At 43.3% G+C, this 7,158-nt stretch overlaps 1 protein-coding gene across 1 annotated transcript in view; it reads left to right on the top strand.

Annotated features, from left to right (window-relative positions):
- Positions 1-1,524: 1,524 nt before the first annotated feature.
- WDR72 (WD repeat domain 72) overlaps positions 1,525-7,158 on the top strand; it is a 617,996-nt gene continuing 612,362 nt past the window's right edge. The window contains exon 1 of the mRNA XM_023539510.2: positions 1,525-1,770. The gene's annotated coding sequence lies outside the window, so the exon portion shown is untranslated. The remainder of the gene's footprint in view (positions 1,771-7,158) is intronic.

Below are 7,158 nucleotides of genomic sequence, written 5' to 3'. Positions count from 1 at the left end.
CATTATAAAGAAAGGTGACCCAACAGAACACAGAAATTATTGAACAATATCATTAATATCACACACAGATCATATGCTCCCTCCAGAAATGGTACTATGTGCCTAGCGCTCTGATAATCACTAAGTGTACAAGAATGAAAAAAAATTATTCGGCTGCTGCTTTCATGGAACATACAATAGTCTAGAGGAGGAAATAAGTAAATTAACAAATAAATATATAATTATAATTTTGATTTGTTCCATAAAGAAAAAAAATGTAACTGTAATAAGAAAACAGAGAGGAAAACAATAGAAGCTGAGATTTAGAACAAAATATGTCATAGGGTGGAAATAATTGGTTGAAGAACCCAAACGTCAGTCAGTGGATGAGAGTGGGCAAGTGAGAAGTGATCTGTGATTATTTCTGAGGATGGGAAGTAGAGAATTGAGGGGAATTTTTATTATGCATTGATTGAGTTGAATCCAATTACAGGGACTAAGAAATGAAAGACAATCCAAAGGAAACAATTTCTTAGAATGGTAACTGGGTTCATTTCAAAATGATGACATCATGCAGAGTTGCTGAAAACAATGCAAGGTCAAAAAAATGATTTCTCTGTTAAGTCCTTACTCTGTTATTTGTACATGCTCTTTCATATGATAGGTTAGAATAATATGAATGAAAGTTTATTGAAGAAGCAGTATTCAAATATGTCATCGTTGCTGTTACAAGTTGGAGTTGAGTCCTAATTCCTGAATTGATTTTCTCAGGATAACAAATATAGTACTAGGATACTATCTATAGAATGCTCTGTTCCTTAACCCATTCTGGGAAGTTAATATAATTGCCGTTGCTGTTGTTAGGTGTTGTCGAGTCGGTTCCAACTCATAGTGACCCTATGTACCACAGAATGAAACACTGCCCGGTCCTGCACCATCCTTAGAGTCTTTGATATACTTAGAAGCAAGGATGGCAAGCCTAGTCTCACATACTTTGGACATGTTGTCAGGAGGGGTCAGTCCCTGGAGAAGGACATCATGTTTGGTAGAGGATCAGCGAAAAAGAAGAAGACTCTCAATGAGATGAATTGACACAGTGGCTGCAACAATGGGTTTAAGCATAACAACCACTGCAAGGATGACGCAGGACCAGGCAGTGTTTCTTTCTGTCATACATAGGGTTGCTATGAGTTGGAACAGACTCGATGGCACCTAACAACAACAGGGTTTAGAGGGTAAAGTAAAATAACTGAAAAACCTGACAAAGTCAAGCCTTGAAAACCCTATGGGGCAGTTCTACTTTGCACACATGGGGTATATGGCAACTAACAATTATTAACAAAAATATCTCTAATACGGCTCTGGGGATCTGAGGGTGCGGTCTTGAGGTGAATTTCCTCCCATTCCTTATTAAAGTGTACCCAGGGCAAAGGCAAAGAGTTCACGCCCACCTGGCTACCTTGATTTCCCCCACCTTAACCTGAACTCTCTCCAGCCCTGAAAGGACCTGCCCTGAACTACCACTGCAAGCAAGAGAAGGAGGGAGACAATCTTCAAGAAGCGGTGAGAAGGTACAGCCGGCGAACTCTGCCAGCTGGGCGGCTAAGGCCGGAGTGAGCCTGGAGCAAGGCGAGCTGAGCTGGGCGGATCCAGGGCGTATCCGGGGCGGGGCCGGGGCGGATCCCGGTAGGCCATAAGGGCCGGTCTTTGCAGCTCAGGCTGCCAGACTGCCAGGCCGCTAGGTACTTGCTGCTCCGCTGCTCGGCTGCTCCGCTGTGCTTCTGGCCTTGGGTAAGGCGGGCGCTCCATGGGCTCTCCCCTAGGTCCCTCTCTCCCAGACGGTGGGTCTTTCGGTGTTTCCGGGCTTCTGCCTCCGCTCGGTTTCTTGCCCTTAGAGACTGGCGCAGGAGGGATCTCTGCCCGGATTTGCAAGCTGCGGGAGTGGGAACGGGAAGTGGGAACGGGAAGTGGGCACGGGCCGCAGTTACTGTAACCTCTTGGTTTTGCTCCACATTCTTGCACACGTGCAAAATTCTCTCTTCAAACACTTTTCCTGATGTCGCATCAGTAGTGACCAGAGCCGAGCTGTGCATCTCTCAAATAGGTTCTTCGGAGAGTTGGGGTCAGCATTCCTACCTGTGCTCTTGGGAGGAGTGTGCTCCCAGATTCTTCTAGGGTCCTGCCTTTGACTATTGGGGGAATTTCCTGCGGCTTATGAGTGGGACTTACTTGGAGTGAGCCGGTTGGGTTGATTTTAAAACAGTTAAATCACAGAATAGACTGTTTCCACGAGGCTCTGGAGAAACTACCTGGCTGGACACCAGCCGTTTTAGGCGTGACAGCCTGAAGCTTCAAGGGGTCGGGAATCTGGCAAAAATTTACCTTGCCGCACAGCTGCTGCAGAGCTAGCAATAAAATCTATGGACACAAGTTTATTGTCACTTGTAAGGTTGGACAAGGAGTCACTGGGTGGCACAAATGATGTAAGCAGTCCACTACTAGCCAAAAATTTGACTGTTCAAACCTACCCAGAGGCACCTCAGAAGAAAGGCCTGGCAGTCTGCTTTGAAAGTTCACAGCCTTGAAAACCCTATGGGGCAGTGCTGCTCTGCACACATGGGGTCACCATGAGTCAGAATGGACTCCATGGCAACTAACAACAAGTTTGGACAAGAAGGGAGGATGGAGCAGAGGTTATCTGTGTTGATAAAAACCTGGAAAAGGTATTGTGTATTGCCAGTACTCTCTTTGGGAATGGGAGCTTCCTTATCCCACCCTCCTTATTCATTATAACATTTTGTTTACATTTTAATACACTTAACTAAAAGGAAAAACTGAACGTGGCTGTATGATAGGTCCTTAGCTTTTTTCTTCCTCTTCCTCCAGGCAGTTTTATTCTAAATGAGTTCAAAGTCACCTTTGGTAATATTTTGACCTGAAGAATGAGTTTAAAGCTTTTTGTTTGCTTCTTTCATGACCCCCCACCCCCACCATGCCCCTCTACCGCACACACAAAATGCTGTTACCTTCCTTAATCCTCACCAAAAGCAAACACTGTTGTTCAAGTTTTTGTGGCTAATTTGGCCTTGTGACTTTTTTTGTAAACATCACTTGTTCCTTAGCCTTCTTTTAGTTCCTTTGATATTAAAATCTTCTGATTGTATTTGCTGTAAAGAATACAAAGGGTCGGAGGAGAAAGGGAAACAGTTGTGGTCTAGTACAGTGATTATGATTATTATTAAACCACACTAAAATAATGCTACCCTGGGTTGAGTTCCAAGATTTTCACCTTTTTCTCAGAAAGATGTTTTAAAATTATAGTTATTTTAGCCTCAATAAAGTATGAACTGTTAAACTTCTCCCTGCATGCGGAATCTTACATTAACAGTCTCTACCTGTTACCAGAACAAGGTTCTTGCCTCTTACTGGTCAAGAATGAGCAGGTAAGGCATGTAGTTTTCCACACGAGCAAAGCTTTATTGAAGAGGCTTGCAAGCGGAGACAAAGAGGGCCTAGAACAACGAATACCCTCATCTCACAGAACCAAAGACAGGCCTGAGTTTTTAAAAGTTCTTGGGCGGGAAAAGATTCATGTTTATTCACAGGCACAGGCGGGGGTAAGTTAACTAAGGTGCACGCACAGCAGCTTTCCAAGATGGCTTCTGTCCCGGAGGCCTCTGGGATTTGTAGCAGGACTTATTATGGGGTGTCGCACCTGCACAGTCTCTCGTTCCCTGGGTTTGATTCCCTGGCTGCCCCTAGTGGAAGGGCACACATCGGTCACAGGTGGGTGTTCTGTGTCTGTCCCTAGGCCTGGTTTTCTCCAGCTGGTTCTGGAAAGGCAACTTTAAAGAAGTTTGTGGGCTATTTTTAGATACCCTGCCCCATTGTCTGGGGAATGGCTTTGTTTCTGCACCCTGGCCTATTTCTTGTTACTTTGTTTGCAGATTTGGGGGCCCATCTGTTCCTTGTCTTACTAAGTCTCTAGGTTCCACACTCAACCCCCATTACCTCCCTTATAGTATAATTTATTTCTTTTTTCACTTGCTTCCCTAACCACACCAGTCTCTTAACTATTTCTGAAACAGGCACCCTCCCATCTCAGGGCCTTTGCTCCCTGTCTTACACCCACTGGAGTGAATGCTTTAATATCTGAAGTTCTAGTTAAAAGAGACTGACTGGAATAGAAGAGTGTATTTAAGTTATGAAATAACCTCATGAAAACTTGAAAATGATGGTATCTGGAATACTTCCATGTTTCAGATTGCTACATTCAGGTTATCTGTGGCTTGACCACTCTTTCTCTTATTCTGTTATTTAATAATGTTGTGCACAGTGTACGGTATCTTTTAAGAATTTTGTCAGTGCGTCATAAAGGACAGTTCTCTGGAGCCCTGTTCTGTCAGTATGGTTATTCCTTCCCAGCTATTTTTTTTTTTTTTAAGTTTTAGATTTGCTTTTGCTCCAGGCTGACTTGGGTATAGGGAGATGAGGTGGGAACCTGAACTAAAAGTGTCTGTGAACTGAATTCTAGCTCTAGATCACCTTGAACTCCTGGGAAGTCCCCTAATTAACGTTGGGAACTCAGCAACGCCCTTAATTTATGTGTGTCTTGTTTATCTGCAAAATAAGAATTGTCTTCTCTGGTCTGATAAGACATTAGGTTCCCTTTGAACTCTTCTAAATACAGATCCTCATTTCTAGAGCTAAGTGTCACTGCTCTAGGGTTTTTAGAGCATCACTTCTAGGGTTTTCTCTAATTCCCAGATGATGTCCTAACATGCTGGGCACTGCCCCTGCCTCACCTAAGCAGGAGGCAGTGTTGTGTAGTGGTTAGAAGTATGCATTTTGATTGATGGGCCTGTCTTTGTTTTCTAGCTCTGATCTTAGGCAAATTGCTTATGTTCTCCAAGCCTCATTTTCCTCATATTTAGAATAGAGATAATAGTGATACCTGGGGTCATTATGAGGATAAATGAGGTAATGCACTGTGATCGTTAAGGTTGTGTGTCAACTTGGGTGGGCCATGATTCCCAATGGTTTGGCTGTCATGATGCAGTTGTATAATGAAGTGATCACCTCTGTCATGTATTGAATTATGTCCCCCCAAAAATGTGTGTATCAACTTGGCTAGGCCATGATTCCCAATATTCTGTGGTTGTCCTCCATTTTGTGACTGTAATTTTATGTTAAAGAGGATTAGGGTGGGATTGTAGCACCTTTACCAGGGTCACATCCCTGATCCCAGGTAAAGGATATGGGTGTGGGCTACATCACCTTTGATCTCTAAAGAGATAATAAAGGAAAGGGAAGTAAGCAGAGTTGGGGACCTCATACCACCAAGAAAGCAGTGCTGAGAGCAGAGTACATCCTTTGGACCTGAAGTTCCTGTGCTGAGATACTCCCAGAACCATGGAAGACTGATGACAAGGACCTTCCTCCAGAGCTGACAGAGAGAGAAAGCCTTCTCCTGGAGCTGATGCCCTGAATTTGGACTTGCAGCCCACTAGACTGTGAGAGAATAAATTTCTCTTTGTTAAAGCCATCCATTTCTGGTGTTTATATTATAGCAGCGCTAGATGACTAAGACAGCCTCCATAATGAGGGATCTGCTGTGAGTAGCCAATCAGTTGAAAGGGAGTTTCTTTGGGGGTGTGTGGCCTGGATCTAATATAAGTGGACCTTCTGGCAAGGCTCCTGGGCTTTTGCTCTCATTGCATCCTGCAGCTGGTTCTGTTCGTCTGACCTCTTGTTCTTGGGACTCGAGCTAACATCTTACCTCTGGCCTTGCCTGCTGATCTTGGAATTCGTTGGTCTTCGTAGCTTCTCAGCTGGAGCCCTGCTGTCTGACTTGCCGTTGGTTCACCAGCCCCTGAGACTATGTGAATCAGGAGTAGCCTCCAGCCTGATCCAAGTTCTAGCATCTACAACCGTGTGAGCCATTTCCTTAATATAAATCTCTCTCTCTCTATATTTATATATATATATATGTTTTACTGGTTTAGCTTCTCAGAGAACTCAGCCTAAGACATGCGCATATTGTAAGTAGCACAGTGCCTACAGCATAATATTCGATAAATGGTAGCAAATGTCTTCTTCGACACTGACTTCTCTCCTCTTACTTTTAACAAGATGTAATTTAACTTGAATAAATATAAAGTCCTACACATAGGTGTTTAAAAAATAAGCAAGTACAAGATGAGGGAATTGTAACTGCTTGAACCAATTAATCTTATGGTTAATTGACTGTTTGGTGAGTTGTGAGGGCCCAGAATGCTGATGTGATTTTAGTCTGCTGACGTAGAAATTTGAATGCCTGTCTCTAGCCAAGGATATTTTTCCCTACCTTCCATTTGCTCTTTGAACAGACCTCAGAGTAACAAACTTAAGATGAACATTTACAAACTGACTTGTCTGGGGAAAGAAAGAAGAAAAGAGAGGTGACTCTTGAAGTCATATTGTATTGATTCCTAACTAAATCTTGATTCTCTATACAACATTTTTTGATGTCTTGTTTTATGTAAAATTCTCTGCCTGTAGATTGCAAAGGCAAAGGGGACAGGTTCCTGAATTTCAGGCATTCACTGTATAGTTCAAGTAGCAGATTTACGAATAGTTAGAGTGGGGTTATAAATGCTCTGTTGAAGTGCTCTGATAAGGGAATGAGGTCCTCCTGTCTCTCTGATGGGTTCTCTCTTTTATATCTCAAAAGAGATTGATTTAAAACACAACCTAATCTTATAGATTGAGTCCTGCCTCTTTAACATAGCTGCCACTAATCCCACTCATTAACATCATAGAAGTTAGGATTTACAACACATAGGAAAATTACATCAGATGACAAAATGGTGGACAATCACACAATACTGGGAATCGTGGCCCAGCCAAGTTGACGGACATTTTTGCGGGACATGATTCAATCCATAACAGGTAGGAACTCATACCACCAAGAAACAAGAGCCAAGAGAATAGCACATCCTTTGGACCTGGGGACCCTGTGCTGAGAAGCTCCTTGACCAAGAAGATTGATGACCAGGATCTTCCACCAGAGCCAACGGAAGGAGAAAGCCTTCCCCTGGAACTGGTACTAAGATACTGTCCCATCCTATATTGACTCTGGGACCTTAAAGAATTATTTTACCTTTCTGAACTTTAGGTGAAGGAGCCCTGGTGGTACAA

The sequence above is a fragment of the Loxodonta africana genome, chromosome 12 (genome assembly GCF_030014295.1).
Source record: "Loxodonta africana isolate mLoxAfr1 chromosome 12, mLoxAfr1.hap2, whole genome shotgun sequence".
NCBI classification, from domain to species: domain Eukaryota; kingdom Metazoa; phylum Chordata; class Mammalia; order Proboscidea; family Elephantidae; genus Loxodonta; species Loxodonta africana.
The sequence above is the reverse complement of the archived record's forward strand: the minus strand, read 5'-3'. Positions and strand labels throughout refer to the sequence as shown.